Consider the following 23880-nt stretch of genomic DNA (forward strand, 5'->3'; position numbering starts at 1 on the left):
TTACCACGGGAGGATGTGGGCTACCAACCGAAGCTCTGAGCCAAGGACTGAAGGACCCGTCCAAGCCGTGGCCGTACTCCCGAGACTTGACCGAAGCCAGCTTTCTCTTCCATGACTGCTGCAAGCCTCAACCGAGAACGTGGCGAGTGCTCCCACAATTCCCTCTCCCCCTTTCCATTGAGGATTCTGAAGGACCGTCAGCTGGTGATTTTTGGCTCTGACTGTAAGGGATGAATTGAGCCGGGAACGTAGCTGGTCCTCTTGGGCTGGGCAGAAGCTTTTGATGGGATGAGATGGGTTTTGGTCAGCCGGCGTGTGCCTAAAGAGCGTGGGTGGTGGCGATGCGGGAGAAGCGGCACGTCGGAGGGAATTGCTCGCGTGTCCTGTTGTTGAGCAGTATGGCGAAGGCAGAAGTTCTCTTTGTGAGGGGTTTGGCTGTGCCTCGGAGTAGTAGAGCAAGGCCAGTGTTGATGCTGTGGCAGCTCTTTGTCTAGGCGTTTTGTCTAGGCCTGAATGAAGGCTCTGGGTAGCGTGGTCCAGAAGTGCTTTGTTCCACGAGCGTCTGGAGAGCCTCCCTGGCGCGCTCCCTGAGCGGGTCCCGGCGGCCCTTGTGGGTGGGAAAAGGGCAGGAGGAAGCCCTGTTGCCTGAGGACAGAAGAGGAGGCCTCCGTGCCTCCCACACAGGAAGCGGGGGGCTGCCGAGAGCTTCCCCGCAGGCGGCATCCTGGCCTGGCCTTTAGCTACTTGCAGCCTGGAGTGAAGGCGCGGAGTCAAAAGAGGCCGGCCCACACGTAGCAGAGGATGGTTTCGATCCATCGACCTCTGGGTTATGGGCCCAGCACGCTTCCGCTGCGCCACTCTGCTCCCTTGGGGCTAGACTGCCCGCAATCCACTCTAGCACCTGGGCTGCACTGGCACGGCCAGGCAGAGGAGCAGGCTGCTAGGCAGCGTTTCGGAAAGCCCTTCGAGGTCTCTGTGGCGCAATGGGTCAGCGCGTTCGGCTGTTAACCGAAAGGATGGTGGTTCGAGCCTACCCAGGGACGTGGCTACGCTCGGCCTCCTGGCGCTTGCTAGCGGGCTCCCTTTTGCCACCTCCAAGCCATCCCTCTCGGCCTCGGTGAGGTCACCTTGTGGCCGGCAAGGTTCAGGGGCCGTGCCGTGCCACAGGAGCCCGTCTCCCAGCAACCGCGCCGGGGCCTCGGCCTCGGGGCTTAAGCCCCGAGCCCAAGCGCGAAAGCTCCAGCCGGGCAGGTGTCGTTCCCCTCCCGCCTCTACGCCAGCTGAGAGGGAGAAACGCACGAGCCGCGCGGGTTCTTAGCCGCCTCCCTCCTGCGGGCCTGTTTGCTGCGCAGACCTCTGGGCCTGTCTCATGCCTCCCCTGGGAAGCGTGGCCGCGCGAACTGAGCCCCAGTCGCAGCTCCTGAGGTTTCCTGTGCAGCCTTGGACTTGCATGGCTGCCATGGTTTCTCTTTGGAAGGGACTCGGTCCCGCTTGGACAGGCGACTCGCCCGTGTGACTCCAAACGCCATCTTGTGGCTGTCTTTTTCCCCCACAGCCAGAACACCAGGATTCGCCTCCCACGGCAGAAGATGCAAAAGGCCCTGGAAGGAAAGCCCTCCTGCTTTTTTACCTCGGGAGGATGTGGGCTACCAACCGAAGCTCTGAGCCAAGGACTGAAGGACCCGTCCAAGCCGTGGCCGTACTCCCGAGACTTGACCGAAGCCAGCTCTCTCTTCCATGACTGCTGCAAGCCTCAACCGAGAACGTGGCGAGTGCTCCCACAATTCCCTCTCCCCCTTTCCACTGAGGATTCTGAAGGACCGTCAGCTGGTGATTTTTGGCTCTGACTGTAAGGGATGAATTGAGCCGGGAACGTAGCTGGTCCTCTTGGGCTGGGCAGAAGCTTTTGATGGGATGAGATGGGTTTTGGTCAGCCGGCGTGTGCCTAAAGAGCGTGGGTGGTGGCGATGCGGGAGAAGCGGCGCGTCGGAGGGAATTGCTCGCGTGTCCTGTTGTTGAGCAGTATGGCGAAGGCAGAAGTTCTCTTTGTGAGGGGTTTGGCGTGCCTGGGAGTAGTAGAGCAAGGCCAGTGTGGATGCTGTGGCAGCTCTTTGTCTAGGCGTTTTGTCTAGGCCTGAATGAAGGCTCTGGGTAGCGTGGTCCAGAAGTGCTTTGTTCCACGAGCGTCTGGAGAGCCTCCCTGGCGCGCTCCCTGAGCGGGTCCCGGCGGCCCTTGTGGGTGGGAAAAGGGCAGGAGGAAGCCCTCTTGCCTGAGGACAGAAGAGGAGGCCTCCGTGCCTCCCACACAGGAAGCGGGGGGCTGCCGAGAGCTTCCCCGCAGGCGGCATCCTGGCCTGGCCTTTAGCTACTTGCAGCCTGGAGTGAAGGCGCGGAGTCAAAAGAGGCCGGCCCACACGTAGCAGAGGATGGTTTCGATCCATCGACCTCTGGGTTATGGGCCCAGCACGCTTCCGCTGCGCCACTCTGCTCCATTTGGGCTAGATTGCCCGCAATCCACTCTAGCACCTGGGCTGCACTGGCACGGCGAGGCAGAGGAGCAGGCTGCTAGGCAGCGTTTCGGAAAGCCCTTCGAGGTCTCTGTGGCGCAATGGGTCAGCGCGTTCGGCTGTTAACCGAAAGGATGGTGGTTTGAGCCCACCCCGGGACGTGGCTACGCTCGGCCTCCTGGCGCTTGCTAGCGGGCTCCCTTTTGCCACCTCCAAGCCATCCCTCTCGGCCTCGGTGAGGTCACCTTGTGGCCGGCAAGGTTCAGGGGCCGTGCCGTGCCACAGGAGCCCGTCTCCCAGCAACCGCGCCGGGGCCTCGGGGCTTAAGCCCCGAGCCCAAGCGCGAAAGCTCCAGCCGGGCAGGTGTCGTTCCCCTCCCGCCTCTACGCCAGCTGAGAGGGAGAAACGCACGAGCCGCGTGGGTTCTTAGCCGCCTCCCTCCTGCGGGCCTGTTTGCTGCGCAGACCTCTGGGCCTGTCTCATGCCTCCCCTGGGAGCGTGGCCGCGCAAACTGAGCCCCAGTCGCAGCTCCTGAGGTTTCCTGTGCAGCCTTGGACTTGCATGGCTGCCATGGTTTCTCTTTGGAAGGGACTCGGTCCCGCTTGGACAGGCGACTCGCCCGTGTGACTCCAAACGCCATCTTGTGGCTGTCTTTTTCCCCCACAGCCAGAACACCAGGATTCGCCTCCCACGGCAGAAGATGCAAAAGGCCCTGGAAGGAAAGCCCTCCTGCTTTTTTACCTCGGGAGGATGTGGGCTACCAACCGAAGCTCTGAGCCAAGGACTGAAGGACCCGTCCAAGCCGTGGCCGTACTCCCGAGACTTGACCGAAGCCAGCTCTCTCTTCCATGACTGCTGCAAGCCTCAACCGAGAACGTGGCGAGTGCTCCCACAATTCCCTCTCCCCCTTTCCACTGAGGATTCTGAAGGACCGTCAGCTGGTGATTTTTGGCTCTGACTGTAAGGGATGAATTGAGCCGGGAACGTAGCTGGTCCTCTTGGGCTGGGCAGAAGCTTTTGATGGGATGAGATGGGTTTTGGTCAGCCGGCGTGTGCCTAAAGAGCGTGGGTGGTGGCGATGCGGGAGAAGCGGCGCGTCGGAGGGAATTGCTCGCGTGTCCTGTTGTTGAGCAGTATGGCGAAGGCAGAAGTTCTCTTTGTGAGGGGTTTGGCGTGCCTGGGAGTAGTAGAGCAAGGCCAGTGTGGATGCTGTGGCAGCTCTTTGTCTAGGCGTTTTGTCTAGGCCTGAATGAAGGCTCTGGGTAGCGTGGTCCAGAAGTGCTTTGTTCCACGAGCGTCTGGAGAGCCTCCCTGGCGCGCTCCCTGAGCGGGTCCCGGCGGCCCTTGTGGGTGGGAAAAGGGCAGGAGGAAGCCCTGTTGCCTGAGGACAGAAGAGGAGGCCTCCGTGCCTCCCACACAGGAAGCGGGGGGCTGCCGAGAGCTTCCCCACAGGCGGCATCCTGGCCTGGCCTTTAGCTACTTGCAGCCTGGAGTGAAGGCGCGGAGTCAAAAGAGGCCGGCCCACACGTAGCAGAGGATGGTTTCGATCCATCGACCTCTGGGTTATGGGCCCAGCACGCTTCCGCTGCGCCACTCTGCTCCCTTGGGGCTAGACTGCCCGCAATCCACTCTAGCACCTGGGCTGCACTGGCACGGCCAGGCAGAGGAGCAGGCTGCTAGGCAGCGTTTCGGAAAGCCCTTCGAGGTCTCTGTGGCGCAATGGGTCAGCGCGTTCGGCTGTTAACCGAAAGGATGGTGGTTCGAGCCTACCCAGGGACGTGGCTACGCTCGGCCTCCTGGCGCTTGCTAGCGGGCTCCCTTTTGCCACCTCCAAGCCATCCCTCTCGGCCTCGGTGAGGTCACCTTGTGGCCGGCAAGGTTCAGGGGCCGTGCCGTGCCACAGGAGCCCGTCTCCCAGCAACCGCGCCGGGGCCTCGGCCTCGGGGCTTAAGCCCCGAGCCCAAGCGCGAAAGCTCCAGCCGGGCAGGTGTCGTTCCCCTCCCGCCTCTACGCCAGCTGAGAGGGAGAAACGCACGAGCCGCGCGGGTTCTTAGCCGCCTCCCTCCTGCGGGCCTGTTTGCTGCGCAGACCTCTGGGCCTGTCTCATGCCTCCCCTGGGAAGCGTGGCCGCGCGAACTGAGCCCCAGTCGCAGCTCCTGAGGTTTCCTGTGCAGCCTTGGACTTGCATGGCTGCCATGGTTTCTCTTTGGAAGGGACTCGGTCCCGCTTGGACAGGCGACTCGCCCGTGTGACTCCAAACGCCATCTTGTGGCTGTCTTTTTCCCCCACAGCCAGAACACCAGGATTCGCCTCCCACGGCAGAAGATGCAAAAGGCCCTGGAAGGAAAGCCCTCCTGCTTTTTTACCTCGGGAGGATGTGGGCTACCAACCGAAGCTCTGAGCCAAGGACTGAAGGACCCGTCCAAGCCGTGGCCGTACTCCCGAGACTTGACCGAAGCCAGCTCTCTCTTCCATGACTGCTGCAAGCCTCAACCGAGAACGTGGCGAGTGCTCCCACAATTCCCTCTCCCCCTTTCCATTGAGGATTCTGAAGGACCGTCAGCTGGTGATTTTTGGCTCTGACTGTAAGGGATGAATTGAGCCGGGAACGTAGCTGGTCCTCTTGGGCTGGGCAGAAGTGTAACCCCCAAGGAGATTGCTTGGATTCCCGGGGCTTTGTCTGCTGGCAGCTCAGGGAGAGGCACTCTGAGTTTGCCTTGGCTCCCCCTCCCTACCAGGGCCAGAGTCTGCCCGGCAACCCACAGGGAGTGAGATGCCCCTCCCAGGGGGAAGGAGAGACCATTGTTGAGGGGAGTCTGGAGCCAGCCAGGAAAAGGGGAGGACTGAGTGTGTGGGAGCTAGTAAGCCCCAGGCCTGCATGCAGGGTTCCCCCTGAGAGCTAGCCTCTAGGGACCTGAAGGCAGGATCCCTCAGCTGGGTTTATGTCTCCACTGTTGATTCCCAGTTGTGGAGTTTGCTGGGAGGCTTCCCCAGCCAGGCGGAGTTGGCTCTCCAGCTCCCTGGGTGAGAGAGTCACTGCATGGTCAGCTGGGCTCTAGCAGCAAGTTCAGGGCTGCTGCCTGCTGTGTGGGTCTGGAGGCTGGCCTGGGAGGCTATAGTTTTGAATTTTGGTGCAGTTGTGTGGTCTGCATCTTGAGCCCTGCACCCCTTCACAGTGAGGGGAAATTCTGGGACCGAAGCAGCCTGGTTCCTGCTTGAAGAGGACCCCTGTGAGGAGAGAGCAGCCCCTTTGCAGAGACTGAGTCATCTCTCAACCTGAGGCTCATTCATGGAGTGTGTGAGTGCACCAATTTTTAGTTAGTAAGTCAGGGAATTTGTTTGGGGATTTTATTACCTGCAGCCTATTAAACTGTGGAGGGATTTGCTGCCTTCTCCCATTTGTGAGTCCTTTGGGCTGTACTGGACCTAGTCAGCCCCACTGCTAAACCTCTGCAGAGAAGGATTGTGTGGTCAACAGTCATCAAGGGCCCCAACAAAGTACGCGTACCAACGGGACACTAACTTCACAGTTGCAGGGCACCGGTGACCCTAAAAATAATGTTTTACCCTGTTCTGTTATAATTGTCTCCTGTTTAATATAATTGTGTTTATTATAGTGTATGTGTTTGTGTTATTTTCTGGGAGTCTCCAACTATCTGGCGAATACGTGGGGATTATCCTGGGCTAGAATTTTCCTCCCAAGCTGCCCTGGCAACCCTGCTAGGAAGGAGTGAGGGGGGTGGAGGCACCGCCAAGTACATCAATCAGAAAGAATAAAATTGAGTAGGTGGCGGGATCCAGAAGAACCCAGACCTATCCATCCGAACCTGAAAGGAGATTGGCTCTAAAAGAAGGTAACCAGGTGGAGAGGGGGCGCTACATTGGAGGCACCGCTGGGATCCCGTCTTTTAAACTCATACCTTATATACACTCCTGCTGTCTTCCTGGGATATTAAGTAAATTCCCAGTATGGATTATCAGAAGAGGCTTATAGCTTGGTGTGAGCTGGAGGGAGCTGACCCTGAACGCCACTTTCTGCTCACTAATGTACCCACTGAATGGGAAATTAGACAAATTGAAGATGAGATTGCTAATGTCAGAGAATGGGGAACCTGTGTGGTTCGGAGTCAGATGAAAGCACAAGGGGAAGCTACTTTATCTCTTCTTGTAGAGAGCAAGATTATACTGTCTACTGTAGTGACTCCCCATGTAATTCTGCCAGATGGAGAGAAGGACGGATGGAAGGTGACCATTCAAACACAATCACGTTTTCCCTCCCCATCTGCCCCACCATCTGAAACTAATGGTTTTCAGTCCAAATTGGGGAACTTCCTTATGCAGGAAGGGAAGACCATGACTGAATTAAGGACTCTTTTGGGAAGTAGTCCTGTGCCTCCTTCCAGTTCTACAGACCAAATAATTTTTGCTATGGGAAAAGCAATAGGGGAGTCCATAAAGACAGCATATGAATCAGGCCCTTACAGAAAACTGAAGTTCTTTTCAGGCATTAAACCTGTGCCTGTAGGGGAAGATGACTATGACACTTGGAGGCATCAACTAAATCAGGTGATGCAGGAATGGCAATGTAGTGAGGCTGAAAAGAGGAAACGTGTGGCAGAAAGCCTGCGAGGACCTGCAGGGAATGTAATCTGTGCATTAAAAGCCAGCAAGCCTGCTGCCACTGTTGATGACTATCTCTCGGCGATGGAGGATGCCTTTGGGAGCCTAGAGACTGGGGAAGACCTCTACTTTCAGTTTCGATCCTGTTACCAACATTCAGGTGAAAAACTATCTTCCTATCTTCACAGATTGGAACCATCCCTTCAACTGTGCATCCGCCGTAAAGGCACTGAAAGGAGCAAGGAACACCGAGTACGACTAGAACAGGTCATACGAGGTGCCATTTATGATGATTTTCTAATTATGAAATTGAAACTTGCAGACCGATTGAACAGTCCTCCAGAATTCCACCAACTGCTGCGAGAAGTCCGGGAGGAGGAGGAAAAGAGAACGGTTAGAGAGAGGAATAAGATCTCAGTGAGCCAGACCGTTGGTCCTCAGAAACTGAAGGATGACCTTTGTCTGCCTACCACTGAGGACCTCCATCAACAGCTCAAAACCCTGACAGCACAGCTCACTGAATTTATGACGAGTAAGATGCCTCAGGGGTCACCTAGCGATATTCTTCCACCAACTTTGACAGAAAGGAAGTACCCTCCTTTTCACCCAGGGAGAAGGGACCCCAACAGAGAACCTGTAAAGAAAACCTTGGTGACCCTCCCAAGGAACAAGAGATTCTGCTACCGATGTGGCGAGGATGGGCACATTTCCACCCAGTGTGACAACCCAAGGAATGAAGAGGCAAGTGGTTTACCAGCTAGGATGGTTCCACCTGTAGAGGATGTGGGAGAAGCCATGCAACCTGCAGAGAGGGAAATCATTGATTGTCCTGCAGTCATTACTGCTGAGAACCCTGAGAATGAAGAAGCTCCTGTACTTCGACGTTCAGAACGAGAGCGAAAACCTGTACAGAAACTCACCTATGATGTCCCAGGGTCCTCCACCTCTGTCCCTCTGCATTTAGTAAATAGATGGGTGCGGGTGGCCTATTATTGTTTGTGTCTGATAGTTAACAATGGAGACTCCAAGGTTAAGTCATTTATTTAAATATAGTAAGAATGTTATTAATGTAAATTGAATAACAATTTAATGTTTAAATTAATATTGTATGTGGACACAGCAATACTTACTTATTGGCTAATGATATTTATTGTCAACTAAACAATGTATACTATTACCTGATGGAAAGGACCTTGCATGTTTGTGTTGTGGTTAAATGACCCTTGCCGAGGACGGCAAGAACTTTCGCACAGGGAGAGTGTAACCCCCAAGGAGATTGCTTGGATTCCCGGGGCTTTGTCTGCTGGCAGCTCAGGGAGAGGCACTCTGAGTTTGCCTTGGCTCCCCCTCCCTACCAGGGCCAGAGTCTGCCCGGCAACCCACAGGGAGTGAGATGCCCCTCCCAGGGGGAAGGAGAGACCATTGTTGAGGGGAGTCTGGAGCCAGCCAGGAAAAGGGGAGGACTGAGTGTGTGGGAGCTAGTAAGCCCCAGGCCTGCATGCAGGGTTCCCCCTGAGAGCTAGCCTCTAGGGACCTGAAGGCAGGATCCCTCAGCTGGGTTTATGTCTCCACTGTTGATTCCCAGTTGTGGAGTTTGCTGGGAGGCTTCCCCAGCCAGGCGGAGTTGGCTCTCCAGCTCCCTGGGTGAGAGAGTCACTGCATGGTCAGCTGGGCTCTAGCAGCAAGTTCAGGGCTGCTGCCTGCTGTGTGGGTCTGGAGGCTGGCCTGGGAGGCTATAGTTTTGAATTTTGGTGCAGTTGTGTGGTCTGCATCTTGAGCCCTGCACCCCTTCACAGTGAGGGGAAATTCTGGGACCGAAGCAGCCTGGTTCCTGCTTGAAGAGGACCCCTGTGAGGAGAGAGCAGCCCCTTTGCAGAGACTGAGTCATCTCTCAACCTGAGGCTCATTCATGGAGTGTGTGAGTGCACCAATTTTTAGTTAGTAAGTCAGGGAATTTGTTTGGGGATTTTATTACCTGCAGCCTATTAAACTGTGGAGGGATTTGCTGCCTTCTCCCATTTGTGAGTCCTTTGGGCTGTACTGGACCTAGTCAGCCCCACTGCTAAACCTCTGCAGAGAAGGATTGTGTGGTCAACAGTCATCAAGGGCCCCAACAAAGTACGCGTACCAACGGGACACTAACTTCACAGTTGCAGGGCACCGGTGACCCTAAAAATAATGTTTTACCCTGTTCTGTTATAATTGTCTCCTGTTTAATATAATTGTGTTTATTATAGTGTATGTGTTTGTGTTATTTTCTGGGAGTCTCCAACTATCTGGCGAATACGTGGGGATTATCCTGGGCTAGAATTTTCCTCCCAAGCTGCCCTGGCAACCCTGCTAGGAAGGAGTGAGGGGGGTGGAGGCACCGCCAAGTACATCAATCAGAAAGAATAAAATTGAGTAGGTGGCGGGATCCAGAAGAACCCAGACCTATCCATCCGAACCTGAAAGGAGATTGGCTCTAAAAGAAGGTAACCAGGTGGAGAGGGGGCGCTACATTGGAGGCACCGCTGGGATCCCGTCTTTTAAACTCATACCTTATATACACTCCTGCTGTCTTCCTGGGATATTAAGTAAATTCCCAGTATGGATTATCAGAAGAGGCTTATAGCTTGGTGTGAGCTGGAGGGAGCTGACCCTGAACGCCACTTTCTGCTCACTAATGTACCCACTGAATGGGAAATTAGACAAATTGAAGATGAGATTGCTAATGTCAGAGAATGGGGAACCTGTGTGGTTCGGAGTCAGATGAAAGCACAAGGGGAAGCTACTTTATCTCTTCTTGTAGAGAGCAAGATTATACTGTCTACTGTAGTGACTCCCCATGTAATTCTGCCAGATGGAGAGAAGGACGGATGGAAGGTGACCATTCAAACACAATCACGTTTTCCCTCCCCATCTGCCCCACCATCTGAAACTAATGGTTTTCAGTCCAAATTGGGGAACTTCCTTATGCAGGAAGGGAAGACCATGACTGAATTAAGGACTCTTTTGGGAAGTAGTCCTGTGCCTCCTTCCAGTTCTACAGACCAAATAATTTTTGCTATGGGAAAAGCAATAGGGGAGTCCATAAAGACAGCATATGAATCAGGCCCTTACAGAAAACTGAAGTTCTTTTCAGGCATTAAACCTGTGCCTGTAGGGGAAGATGACTATGACACTTGGAGGCATCAACTAAATCAGGTGATGCAGGAATGGCAATGTAGTGAGGCTGAAAAGAGGAAACGTGTGGCAGAAAGCCTGCGAGGACCTGCAGGGAATGTAATCTGTGCATTAAAAGCCAGCAAGCCTGCTGCCACTGTTGATGACTATCTCTCGGCGATGGAGGATGCCTTTGGGAGCCTAGAGACTGGGGAAGACCTCTACTTTCAGTTTCGATCCTGTTACCAACATTCAGGTGAAAAACTATCTTCCTATCTTCACAGATTGGAACCATCCCTTCAACTGTGCATCCGCCGTAAAGGCACTGAAAGGAGCAAGGAACACCGAGTACGACTAGAACAGGTCATACGAGGTGCCATTTATGATGATTTTCTAATTATGAAATTGAAACTTGCAGACCGATTGAACAGTCCTCCAGAATTCCACCAACTGCTGCGAGAAGTCCGGGAGGAGGAGGAAAAGAGAACGGTTAGAGAGAGGAATAAGATCTCAGTGAGCCAGACCGTTGGTCCTCAGAAACTGAAGGATGACCTTTGTCTGCCTACCACTGAGGACCTCCATCAACAGCTCAAAACCCTGACAGCACAGCTCACTGAATTTATGACGAGTAAGATGCCTCAGGGGTCACCTAGCGATATTCTTCCACCAACTTTGACAGAAAGGAAGTACCCTCCTTTTCACCCAGGGAGAAGGGACCCCAACAGAGAACCTGTAAAGAAAACCTTGGTGACCCTCCCAAGGAACAAGAGATTCTGCTACCGATGTGGCGAGGATGGGCACATTTCCACCCAGTGTGACAACCCAAGGAATGAAGAGGCAAGTGGTTTACCAGCTAGGATGGTTCCACCTGTAGAGGATGTGGGAGAAGCCATGCAACCTGCAGAGAGGGAAATCATTGATTGTCCTGCAGTCATTACTGCTGAGAACCCTGAGAATGAAGAAGCTCCTGTACTTCGACGTTCAGAACGAGAGCGAAAACCTGTACAGAAACTCACCTATGATGTCCCAGGGTCCTCCACCTCTGTCCCTCTGCATTTAGTAAATAGATGGGTGCGGGTGGCCTATTATTGTTTGTGTCTGATAGTTAACAATGGAGACTCCAAGGTTAAGTCATTTATTTAAATATAGTAAGAATGTTATTAATGTAAATTGAATAACAATTTAATGTTTAAATTAATATTGTATGTGGACACAGCAATACTTACTTATTGGCTAATGATATTTATTGTCAACTAAACAATGTATACTATTACCTGATGGAAAGGACCTTGCATGTTTGTGTTGTGGTTAAATGACCCTTGCCGAGGACGGCAAGAACTTTCGCACAGGGAGAGTGTAACCCCCAAGGAGATTGCTTGGATTCCCGGGGCTTTGTCTGCTGGCAGCTCAGGGAGAAGCACTCTGAGTTTGCCTTGGCTCCCCCTCCCTACCAGGGCCAGAGTCTGCCCGGCAACCCACAGGGAGTGAGATGCCCCTCCCAGGGGGAAGGAGAGACCATTGTTGAGGGGAGTCTGGAGCCAGCCAGGAAAAGGGGAGGACTGAGTGTGTGGGAGCTAGTAAGCCCCAGGCCTGCATGCAGGGTTCCCCCTGAGAGCTAGCCTCTAGGGACCTGAAGGCAGGATCCCTCAGCTGGGTTTATGTCTCCACTGTTGATTCCCAGTTGTGGAGTTTGCTGGGAGGCTTCCCCAGCCAGGCGGAGTTGGCTCTCCAGCTCCCTGGGTGAGAGAGTCACTGCATGGTCAGCTGGGCTCTAGCAGCAAGTTCAGGGCTGCTGCCTGCTGTGTGGGTCTGGAGGCTGGCCTGGGAGGCTATAGTTTTGAATTTTGGTGCAGTTGTGTGGTCTGCATCTTGAGCCCTGCACCCCTTCACAGTGAGGGGAAATTCTGGGACCGAAGCAGCCTGGTTCCTGCTTGAAGAGGACCCCTGTGAGGAGAGAGCAGCCCCTTTGCAGAGACTGAGTCATCTCTCAACCTGAGGCTCATTCATGGAGTGTGTGAGTGCACCAATTTTTAGTTAGTAAGTCAGGGAATTTGTTTGGGGATTTTATTACCTGCAGCCTATTAAACTGTGGAGGGATTTGCTGCCTTCTCCCATTTGTGAGTCCTTTGGGCTGTACTGGACCTAGTCAGCCCCACTGCTAAACCTCTGCAGAGAAGGATTGTGTGGTCAACAGTCATCAAGGGCCCCAACAAAGTACGCGTACCAACGGGACACTAACTTCACAGTTGCAGGGCACCGGTGACCCTAAAAATAATGTTTTACCCTGTTCTGTTATAATTGTCTCCTGTTTAATATAATTGTGTTTATTATAGTGTATGTGTTTGTGTTATTTTCTGGGAGTCTCCAACTATCTGGCGAATACGTGGGGATTATCCTGGGCTAGAATTTTCCTCCCAAGCTGCCCTGGCAACCCTGCTAGGAAGGAGTGAGGGGGGTGGAGGCACCGCCAAGTACATCAATCAGAAAGAATAAAATTGAGTAGGTGGCGGGATCCAGAAGAACCCAGACCTATCCATCCGAACCTGAAAGGAGATTGGCTCTAAAAGAAGGTAACCAGGTGGAGAGGGGGCGCTACATTGGAGGCACCGCTGGGATCCCGTCTTTTAAACTCATACCTTATATACACTCCTGCTGTCTTCCTGGGATATTAAGTAAATTCCCAGTATGGATTATCAGAAGAGGCTTATAGCTTGGTGTGAGCTGGAGGGAGCTGACCCTGAACGCCACTTTCTGCTCACTAATGTACCCACTGAATGGGAAATTAGACAAATTGAAGATGAGATTGCTAATGTCAGAGAATGGGGAACCTGTGTGGTTCGGAGTCAGATGAAAGCACAAGGGGAAGCTACTTTATCTCTTCTTGTAGAGAGCAAGATTATACTGTCTACTGTAGTGACTCCCCATGTAATTCTGCCAGATGGAGAGAAGGACGGATGGAAGGTGACCATTCAAACACAATCACGTTTTCCCTCCCCATCTGCCCCACCATCTGAAACTAATGGTTTTCAGTCCAAATTGGGGAACTTCCTTATGCAGGAAGGGAAGACCATGACTGAATTAAGGACTCTTTTGGGAAGTAGTCCTGTGCCTCCTTCCAGTTCTACAGACCAAATAATTTTTGCTATGGGAAAAGCAATAGGGGAGTCCATAAAGACAGCATATGAATCAGGCCCTTACAGAAAACTGAAGTTCTTTTCAGGCATTAAACCTGTGCCTGTAGGGGAAGATGACTATGACACTTGGAGGCATCAACTAAATCAGGTGATGCAGGAATGGCAATGTAGTGAGGCTGAAAAGAGGAAACGTGTGGCAGAAAGCCTGCGAGGACCTGCAGGGAATGTAATCTGTGCATTAAAAGCCAGCAAGCCTGCTGCCACTGTTGATGACTATCTCTCGGCGATGGAGGATGCCTTTGGGAGCCTAGAGACTGGGGAAGACCTCTACTTTCAGTTTCGATCCTGTTACCAACATTCAGGTGAAAAACTATCTTCCTATCTTCACAGATTGGAACCATCCCTTCAACTGTGCATCCGCCGTAAAGGCACTGAAAGGAGCAAGGAACACCGAGTACGACTAGAACAGGTCATACGAGGTGCCATTTATGATGATTTTCTAATTATGAAATTGAAACTTGCAGACCGATTGAACAGTCCTCCAGAATTCCACCAACTGCTGCGAGAAGTCCGGGAGGAGGAGGAAAAGAGAACGGTTAGAGAGAGGAATAAGATCTCAGTGAGCCAGACCGTTGGTCCTCAGAAACTGAAGGATGACCTTTGTCTGCCTACCACTGAGGACCTCCATCAACAGCTCAAAACCCTGACAGCACAGCTCACTGAATTTATGACGAGTAAGATGCCTCAGGGGTCACCTAGCGATATTCTTCCACCAACTTTGACAGAAAGGAAGTACCCTCCTTTTCACCCAGGGAGAAGGGACCCCAACAGAGAACCTGTAAAGAAAACCTTGGTGACCCTCCCAAGGAACAAGAGATTCTGCTACCGATGTGGCGAGGATGGGCACATTTCCACCCAGTGTGACAACCCAAGGAATGAAGAGGCAAGTGGTTTACCAGCTAGGATGGTTCCACCTGTAGAGGATGTGGGAGAAGCCATGCAACCTGCAGAGAGGGAAATCATTGATTGTCCTGCAGTCATTACTGCTGAGAACCCTGAGAATGAAGAAGCTCCTGTACTTCGACGTTCAGAACGAGAGCGAAAACCTGTACAGAAACTCACCTATGATGTCCCAGGGTCCTCCACCTCTGTCCCTCTGCATTTAGTAAATAGATGGGTGCGGGTGGCCTATTATTGTTTGTGTCTGATAGTTAACAATGGAGACTCCAAGGTTAAGTCATTTATTTAAATATAGTAAGAATGTTATTAATGTAAATTGAATAACAATTTAATGTTTAAATTAATATTGTATGTGGACACAGCAATACTTACTTATTGGCTAATGATATTTATTGTCAACTAAACAATGTATACTATTACCTGATGGAAAGGACCTTGCATGTTTGTGTTGTGGTTAAATGACCCTTGCCGAGGACGGCAAGAACTTTCGCACAGGGAGAGTGTAACCCCCAAGGAGATTGCTTGGATTCCCGGGGCTTTGTCTGCTGGCAGCTCAGGGAGAAGCACTCTGAGTTTGCCTTGGCTCCCCCTCCCTACCAGGGCCAGAGTCTGCCCGGCAACCCACAGGGAGTGAGATGCCCCTCCCAGGGGGAAGGAGAGACCATTGTTGAGGGGAGTCTGGAGCCAGCCAGGAAAAGGGGAGGACTGAGTGTGTGGGAGCTAGTAAGCCCCAGGCCTGCATGCAGGGTTCCCCCTGAGAGCTAGCCTCTAGGGACCTGAAGGCAGGATCCCTCAGCTGGGTTTATGTCTCCACTGTTGATTCCCAGTTGTGGAGTTTGCTGGGAGGCTTCCCCAGCCAGGCGGAGTTGGCTCTCCAGCTCCCTGGGTGAGAGAGTCACTGCATGGTCAGCTGGGCTCTAGCAGCAAGTTCAGGGCTGCTGCCTGCTGTGTGGGTCTGGAGGCTGGCCTGGGAGGCTATAGTTTTGAATTTTGGTGCAGTTGTGTGGTCTGCATCTTGAGCCCTGCACCCCTTCACAGTGAGGGGAAATTCTGGGACCGAAGCAGCCTGGTTCCTGCTTGAAGAGGACCCCTGTGAGGAGAGAGCAGCCCCTTTGCAGAGACTGAGTCATCTCTCAACCTGAGGCTCATTCATGGAGTGTGTGAGTGCACCAATTTTTAGTTAGTAAGTCAGGGAATTTGTTTGGGGATTTTATTACCTGCAGCCTATTAAACTGTGGAGGGATTTGCTGCCTTCTCCCATTTGTGAGTCCTTTGGGCTGTACTGGACCTAGTCAGCCCCACTGCTAAACCTCTGCAGAGAAGGATTGTGTGGTCAACAGTCATCAAGGGCCCCAACAAAGTACGCGTACCAACGGGACACTAACTTCACAGTTGCAGGGCACCGGTGACCCTAAAAATAATGTTTTACCCTGTTCTGTTATAATTGTCTCCTGTTTAATATAATTGTGTTTATTATAGTGTATGTGTTTGTGTTATTTTCTGGGAGTCTCCAACTATCTGGCGAATACGTGGGGATTATCCTGGGCTAGAATTTTCCTCCCAAGCTGCCCTGGCAACCCTGCTAGGAAGGAGTGAGGGGGGTGGAGGCACCGCCAAGTACATCAATCAGAAAGAATAAAATTGAGTAGGTGGCGGGATCCAGAAGAACCCAGACCTATCCATCCGAACCTGAAAGGAGATTGGCTCTAAAAGAAGGTAACCAGGTGGAGAGGGGGCGCTACAGAAGCTTTTGATGGGATGAGATGGGTTTTGGTCAGCCGGCGTGTGCCTAAAGAGCGTGGGTGGTGGCGATGCGGGAGAAGCGGCGCGTCGGAGGGAATTGCTCGCGTGTCCTGTTGTTGAGCAGTATGGCGAAGGCAGAAGTTCTCTTTGTGAGGGGTTTGGCGTGCCTGGGAGTAGTAGAGCAAGGCCAGTGTTGATGCTGTGGCAGCTCTTTGTCTAGGCGTTTTGTCTAGGCCTGAATGAAGGCTCTGGGTAGCGTGGTCCAGAAGTGCTTTGTTCCACGAGCGTCTGGAGAGCCTCCCTGGCGCGCTCCCTGAGCGGGTCCCGGCGGCCCTTGTGGGTGGGAAAAGGGCAGGAGGAAGCCCTGTTGCCTGAGGACAGAAGAGGAGGCCTCCGTGCCTCCCACACAGGAAGCAGGGGGCTGCCGAGAGCTTCCCCGCAGGCGGCATCCTGGCCTGGCCTTTAGCTACTTGCAGCCTGGAGTGAAGGCGCGGAGTCAAAAGAGGCCGGCCCACACGTAGCAGAGGATGGTTTCGATCCATCGACCTCTGGGTTATGGGCCCAGCACGCTTCCGCTGCGCCACTCTGCTCCATTTGGGCTAGATTGCCCGCAATCCACTCTAGCACCTGGGCTGCACTGGCACGGCGAGGCAGAGGAGCAGGCTGCTAGGCAGCGTTTCGGAAAGCCCTTCAAGGTCTCTGTGGCGCAATGGGTCAGCGCGTTCGGCTGTTAACCGAAAGGATGGTGGTTCGAGCCCACCCCGGGATGTGGCTACGCTCGGCCTCCTGGCGCTTGCTAGCGGGCTCCCTTTTGCCACCTCCAAGCCATCCCTCTCGGCCTCGGTGAGGTCACCTTGTGGCCGGCAAGGTTCAGGGGCCGTGCCGTGCCACAGGAGCCCGTCTCCCAGCAACCGCGCCGGGGCCTCGGCCTCGGGGCTTAAGCCCCGAGCCCAAGCGCGAAAGCTCCAGCCGGGCAGGTGTCGTTCCCCTCCCGCCTCTACGCCAGCTGAGAGGGAGAAACGCACGAGCCGCGTGGGTTCTTAGCCGCCTCCCTCCTGCGGGCCTGTTTGCTGCGCAGACCTCTGGGCCTGTCTCATGCCTCCCCTGGGAAGCGTGGCCGCGCGAACTGAGCCCCAGTCGCAGCTCCTGAGGTTTCCTGTGCAGCCTTGGACTTGCATGGCTGCCATGGTTTCTCTTTGGAAGGGACTCGGTCCCGCTTGGACAGGCGACTCGCCCGTGTGACTCCAAACGCCATCTTGTGGCTGTCTTTTTCCCCCACAGCCAGAACACCAGGATTCGCCTCCCACGGCAGAAGATGCAAAAGGCCCTGGAAGGAAAGCCCTCCTGCTTTTTTACCTCGGGAGGATGTGGGCTACCAACCGAAGCTCTGAGCCAAGGACTGAAGGACCCGTCCAAGCCGTGGCTGTACTCCCGAGACTTGACCGAAGCCAGCTCTCTCTTCCATGACTGCTGCAAGCCTCAACCGAGACCGTGGCGAGTGCTCCCACAATTCCCTCTCCCCCTTTCCACTGAGGATTCTGAAGGACCGTCAGCTGGTGATTTTTGGCTCTGACTGTAAGGGATGAATTGAGCCGGGAACGTAGCTGGTCCTCTTGGGCTGGGCAGAAGCTTTTGATGGGATGAGATGGGTTTTGGTCAGCCGGCGTGTGCCTAAAGAGCGTGGGTGGTGGCGATGCGGGAGAAGCGGCGCGTCGGAGGGAATTGCTCGCGTGTCCTGTTGTTGAGCAGTATGGCGAAGGCAGAAGTTCTCTTTGTGAGGGGTTTGGCGTGCCTGGGAGTAGTAGAGCAAGGCCAGTGTGGATGCTGTGGCAGCTCTTTGTCTAGGCGTTTTGTCTAGGCCTGAATGAAGGCTCTGGGTAGCGTGGTCCAGAAGTGCTTTGTTCCACGAGCGTCTGGAGAGCCTCCCTGGCGCGCTCCCTGAGCGGGTCCCGGCGGCCCTTGTGGGTGGGAAAAGGGCAGGAGGAAGCCCTCTTGCCTGAGGACAGAAGAGGAGGCCTCCGTGCCTCCCACACAGGAAGCGGGGGGCTGCCGAGAGCTTCCCCGCAGGCGGCATCCTGGCCTGGCCTTTAGCTACTTGCAGCCTGGAGTGAAGGCGCGGAGTCAAAAGAGGCCGGCCCACACGTAGCAGAGGATGGTTTCGATCCATTGACCTCTGGGTTATGGGCCCAGCACGCTTCTGCTGCGCCACTCTGCTCCCTTTGGGCTAGACTGCCCGCAATCCACTCTAGCACCTGGGCTGCACTGGCACGGCCAGGCAGAGGAGCAGGCTGCTAGGCAGCGTTTCGGAAAGCCCTTTGAGGTCTCTGTGGCGCAATGGGTCAGTGCATTTGGCTGTTAACCGAAAGGATGGTGGTTCGAGCCCACCCAGGGACGTGGCTACGCTCGCCCTCCTGGCGCTTGCTAGCGGGCTCCCTTTTGCCACCTCCAAGCCATCCCTCTCGGCCTCGGTGAGGTCACCTTGTGGCCGGCAAGGTTCAGGGGCCGTGCCGTGCCACAGGAGCCCGTCTCCCAGCAACCGCGCCGGGGCCTCGGCCTCGGGGCTTAAGCCCCGAGCCCAAGCGCGAAAGCTCCAGCCGGGCAGGTGTCGCTCCCCTCCCGCCTCTACGCCAGCTGAGAGGGAGAAACGCACGAGCCGCGCGGGTTCTTAGCCGCCTCCCTCCTGCGGGCCTGTTTGCTGCGCAGACCTCTGGGCCTGTCTCATGCCTCCCCTGGGAAGCGTGGCCGCGCGAACTGAGCCCCAGTCGCAGCTCCTGAGGTTTCCTGTGCAGCCTTGGACTTGCATGGCTGCCATGGTTTCTCTTTGGAAGGGACTCGGTCCCGCTTGGACAGGCGACTCGCCCGTGTGACTCCAAACGCCATCTTGTGGCTGTCTTTTTCCCCCACAGCCAGAACACCAGGATTCGCCTCCCACGGCAGAAGATGCAAAAGGCCCTGGAAGGAAAGCCCTCCTGCTTTTTTACCTCGGGAGGATGTGGGCTACCAACCGAAGCTCTGAGCCAAGGACTGAAGGACCCGTCCAAGCCGTGGCCGTACTCCCGAGACTTGACCGAAGCCAGCTCTCTCTTCCATGACTGCTGCAAGCCTCAACCGAGAACGTGGCGAGTGCTCCCACAATTCCCTCTCCCCCTTTCCATTGAGGATTCTGAAGGACCGTCAGCTGGTGATTTTTGGCTCTGACTGTAAGGGATGAATTGAGCCGGGAACGTAGCTGGTCCTCTTGGGCTGGGCAGAAGCTTTTGATGGGATGAGATGGGTTTTGGTCAGCCGGCGTGTGCCTAAAGAGCGTGGGTGGTGGCGATGCGGGAGAAGCGGCGCGTCGGAGGGAATTGCTCGCGTGTCCTGTTGTTGAGCAGTATGGCGAAGGCAGAAGTTCTCTTTGTGAGGAGTTTGGCGTGCCTGGGAGTAGTAGAGCAAGGCCAGTGTTGATGCTGTGGCAGCTCTTTGTCTAGGCGTTTTGTCTAGGCCTGAATGAAGGCTCTGGGTAGCGTGGTCCAGAAGTGCTTTGTTCCACGAGCGTCTGGAGAGCCTCCCTGGCGCGCTCCCTGAGCGGGTCCCGGCGGCCCTTGTGGGTGGGAAAAGGGCAGGAGGAAGCCCTGTTGCCCGAGGACAGAAGAGGAGGCCTCCGTGCCTCCCACACAGGAAGCGGGGGGCTGCGGAGAGCTTCCCCGCAGGCGGCATCCTGGCCTGGCCTTTAGCTACTTGCAGCCTGGAGTGAAGGCGCGGAGTCAAAAGAGGCCGGCCCACACGTAGCAGAGGATGGTTTCGATCCATTGACCTCTGGGTTATGGGCCCAGCACGCTTCCGCTGCACCACTCTGCTCCCTTTGGGTTAGTCTGCCCGCAATCCACTCTAGCACCTGGGCTGCACTGGCACGGCCAGGCAGAGGAGCAGGCTGCTAGGCAGCGTTTCGGAAAGCCCTTCGAGGTCTCTGTGGCGCAATGGGTCAGCGCGTTCGGCTGTTAACCGAAAGGATGGTGGTTCGAGCCCACCCAGGGACGTGGCTACGCTCGGCCTCCTGGCGCTTGCTAGCGGGCTCCCTTTTGCCACCTCCAAGCCATCCCTCTCGGCCTCGGTGAGGTCACCTTGTGGCCGGCAAGGTTCAGGGGCCGTGCCGTGCCACGGGAGCCCGTCTCCCAGCAACCGCGCCGGGGCCTCGGCCTCGGGGCTTAAGCCCCGAGCCCAAGCGCGAAAGCTCCAGCCGGGCAGGTGTCGTTCCCCTCCCGCCTCTACGCCAGCTGAGAGGGAGAAACGCACGAGCTGCGCGGGTTCTTAGCCACCTCCCTCCTGCGGGCCTGTTTGCTGCGCAGACCTCCGGGCCTGTCCCATGCCTCCCCTGGGAAGCGTGGCCGCGCGAACTGAGCCCCAGTCGCAGCTCCCGAGGTTTCCTGTGCAGCCTTGGACTTGCATGGCTGCCATGGTTTCTCTTTGGAAGGGACTCGGTCCCGCTTGGACAGGCGACTCGCCCGTGTGACTCCAAACGCCATCTTGTGGCTGTCTTTTTCCCCCACAGCCAGATCACCAGGATTCGCCTCCCACGGCAGAAGATGCAAAAGGCCCTGGAAGGAAAGCCCTCCTGCTTTTTTACCTCGGGAGGATGTGGGCTACCAACCGAAGCTCTGAGCCAAGGACTGAAGGACCCGTCCAAGCCGTGGCCGTACTCCCGAGACTTGACCGAAGCCAGCTCTCTCTTCCATGACTGCTGCAAGCCTCAACCGAGACCGTGGCGAGTGCTCCCACAATTCCCTCTCCCCCTTTCCATTGAGGATTCTGAAGGACCGTCAGCTGGCGATTTTTGGCTCTGACTGTAAGGGATGAATTGAGCCGGGAACGTAGCTGGTCCTCTTGGGCTGGGCAGAAGCTTTTGATGGGATGAGATGGGTTTTGGTCAGCCGGCGTGTGCCTAAAGAGCGTGGGTGGTGGCGATGCGGGAGAAGCGGCGCGTCGGAGGGAATTGCTCGCGTGTCCTGTTGTTGAGCAGTATGGCGAAGGCAGATGTTCTCTTTGTGAGGGGTTTGGCGTGCCTGGGAGTAGTAGAGCAAGGCCAGTGTGGATGCTGTGGCAGCTCTTTGTCTAGGCGTTTTGTCTAGGCCTGAATGAAGGCTCTGGGTAGCGTGGTCCAGAAGTGCTTTGTTCCACGAGCGTCTGGAGAGCCTCCCTGGCGCGCTCCCTGAGCGGGTCCCGGCGGCCCATCTGGGTGGGAAAAGGGCAGGAGGAAGCCCTGTTGCCTGAGGACAGAAGAGGAGGCCTCCGTGCCTCCCACACAGGAAGCGGGGGCCTGCCGAGAGCTTCCCCGCAGGCGGCATCCTGGCCTGGCCTTTAGCTACTTGCAGCCTGGAGTGAAGGCGCGGAGTCAAAAGAGGCCGGCCCACACGTAGCAGAGGATGGTTTCGATCCATCGACCTCTGGGTTATGGGCCCAGCACGCTTCCGCTGCGCCACTCTGCTCCCTTGGGGCTAGACTGCCCGCAATCCACTCTAGCACCTGGGCTGCACTGGCACGGCCAGGCAGAGGAGCAGGCTGCTAGGCAGCGTTTCGGAAAGCCCTTCGAGGTCTCTGTGGCGCAATGGGTCAGCGCGTTCGGCTGTTAACCGAAAGGATGGTGGTTCGAGCCCACCCAGGGACGTGGCTACGCTCGGCCTCCTGGCGCTTGCTAGCGGGCTCCCTTTTGCCACCTCCAAGCCATCCCTCTCTGCCGCGGTGAGGTCACCTTGTGGCCGGCAAGGTTCAGGGGCCGTGCCGTGCCACGGGAGCCCGTCTCCCAGCAACCGCGCCGGGGCCTCGGCCTCGGGGCTTAAGCCCCGAGCCCAAGCGCGAAAGCTCCAGCCGGGCAGGTGTCGTTCCCCTCCCGCCTCTACGCCAGCTGAGAGGGAGAAACGCACGAGCCGCGCGGGTTCTTAGCCGCCTCCCTCCTGCGGGCCTGTTTGCTGCGCAGACCTCTGGGCCTGTCTCATGCCTCCCCTGGGAAGCGTGGCCGCGCGAACTGAGCCCCAGTCGCAGCTCCTGAGGTTTCCTGTGCAGCCTTGGACTTGCATGGCTGCCATGGTTTCTCTTTGGAAGGGACTCGGTCCCGCTTGGACAGGCGACTCGCCCGTGTGACTCCAAACGCCATCTTGTGGCTGTCTTTTTCCCCCACAGCCAGAACACCAGGATTCGCCTGCTCCTGGGTGGCCTGTGTCCCTTTCGGGCCATGGCGGCCGCTATGCGCCCGTAGACGGCCACGTTCCTCCTCCTAGTACAGAGACTGCTGGCAGTGCCGTCTGGCCAGAGTCTACCCCTTTAAGGGCCCCAGGGCTGGGGAGAGGAGAGGAGTTTTCCTGGTTTGGCCCAGAGCAGCCACCAGGGGAACCTGGGGAGTGCTGGCCTCCAGCTACTTCGAATTAAGTGGCTACACAGCCCTTAATTCCAACTACTGAATTCGAATTTGGCGTTACTCCTGGTAGAATGAAGTTTACCTAGTTCGAATTAAGTCCAAACTAGCGGTTTGTATGTGTAGCACCTATGAACGTTAATTCCAACTAACGGCTGTTAGTTCGAATTAACTTTGTAGTGTAGACATACCCATAGTTCCTATACAACTAGCAGCTAATGGGTAGTCTCCAGTAGTTTAAATCTTGGGGCATTTGGAAAAGGAGGGGGAGCTACATGTGTGCGGGGTGTATTGTTGCCCTCTGCTGGATGGACTGTAAATGCTTTATGTATGTATCATATGCCCTATAGTGCTAACAGTTAATGGAGATTCTCCTCTAGCTCACACCTGGCATTTTCTAAAGTAATATATGTGTGTGTATGTGCGAGAGAGAGCAAGAGCCTGGGGGCTCCCTCATGTCTCCTCCCCATCCTGATCTGCTTGGCTTAAGTGCAGGAAAGAAGAAGTAGTGAGCTTTGTGTATTTGACATCAGGTGGAAGCAGGGGAATGGAGGAGTAGTGGGAACAAGAGCACTTGGCTTCTTTTCCTGCAGACCGAGAGGGGTGGGGACTGGGTTGAGCTATATAAATCAGATGCCGCTCCATGCCTCAGTTTCCCCCTTCATACAATGCCGATGACACAGAGAATGTTTGTAAAGTGCCTTGTTGTTAGCCCATGGGGCAGAGGGGGAAACTCGGTCTCAGAAGCAGACTGGGGGGAGGTAAAAGCCTACCTAGGCAGCGCTGGTTCCACTACGTCACGCTGCCAGACCGGTCTGAGTGGGTCCCTCTCTTGGCTGCTCCTCCCCCCAGGAGGAGCGGGTTCCTCTCCATCGGCTGCAGGAACCAGCATTTCAAGGTCTTTGCCAATGGGCAGCCGTTCTGCAATTCAGCTCTGCCGCGGCTTCCAGCAGATCGATACACTGGAGATCGATGGTGCCGTGGTCGGGTCCTGTGCCCAGTTCTGAGCCCGACCGGTGCCGCTGCCCAAACGGAGATGAGTGGCACACACACGACACCCCCCTACGGCCGCCCTCGCAGACCCAATAAACCTCTCCCTTTCGCAGAACGACTCTGCTCCTGCGTGGTTCTGGGGCTACTTGTGTGTGTGTCCTAGACCCCCTTTCTGCTCAGCGCAGATAGAGACTCCTCTGCAGGTAGAGCTGAGTGCGACGCCTGCACTGGGATGGCGTATTGGGATAATGTACTGACAGCTCCTCTGCGCCACCCCTCCTCTTCCCGCCGCTGCAACATCAAATTAACCTTCCTGGTCTGCCCCCGTCCTCCCTCCGGTACCAGGAGACCCCACGCATGATGGGAGGGGCTGCAAACTGGGGAGCAGGCT

General features: G+C 55.5%; 7 non-coding genes across 7 annotated transcripts; 2 read left to right on the plus strand and 5 right to left on the minus strand.

Annotated features, from left to right (window-relative positions):
* Positions 1–792: 792 nt before the first annotated feature.
* Positions 793–864, minus strand: TRNAM-CAU (transfer RNA methionine (anticodon CAU)). Its single transcript has one exon. It is a non-coding gene; the product is annotated as a tRNA-Met (tRNA).
* A 1553-nt stretch (positions 865–2417) lies between these two features.
* TRNAM-CAU (transfer RNA methionine (anticodon CAU)) lies at positions 2418–2489 on the minus strand. Its single transcript has one exon. It is a non-coding gene; the product is annotated as a tRNA-Met (tRNA).
* A 1546-nt stretch (positions 2490–4035) lies between these two features.
* On the minus strand, positions 4036–4107 carry TRNAM-CAU (transfer RNA methionine (anticodon CAU)). The gene has a single exon. It is a non-coding gene; the product is annotated as a tRNA-Met (tRNA).
* A 12519-nt stretch (positions 4108–16626) lies between these two features.
* Positions 16627–16698, minus strand: TRNAM-CAU (transfer RNA methionine (anticodon CAU)). Its single transcript has one exon. It is a non-coding gene; the product is annotated as a tRNA-Met (tRNA).
* A 3355-nt stretch (positions 16699–20053) lies between these two features.
* On the plus strand, positions 20054–20127 carry TRNAN-GUU (transfer RNA asparagine (anticodon GUU)). Its single transcript has one exon. It is a non-coding gene; the product is annotated as a tRNA-Asn (tRNA).
* Positions 20128–21501: 1374 nt separating this feature from the next.
* TRNAM-CAU (transfer RNA methionine (anticodon CAU)) lies at positions 21502–21573 on the minus strand. Its single transcript has one exon. It is a non-coding gene; the product is annotated as a tRNA-Met (tRNA).
* Positions 21574–21678: 105 nt separating this feature from the next.
* Positions 21679–21752, plus strand: TRNAN-GUU (transfer RNA asparagine (anticodon GUU)). Its single transcript has one exon. It is a non-coding gene; the product is annotated as a tRNA-Asn (tRNA).
* The last annotated feature ends 2128 nt before the right edge of the window (positions 21753–23880 follow it).

The sequence above is a fragment of the Pelodiscus sinensis genome, chromosome 25 (assembly GCF_049634645.1).
Source record: "Pelodiscus sinensis isolate JC-2024 chromosome 25, ASM4963464v1, whole genome shotgun sequence".
In the NCBI taxonomy this organism is placed as follows: Eukaryota; Metazoa; Chordata; order Testudines; family Trionychidae; genus Pelodiscus; species Pelodiscus sinensis.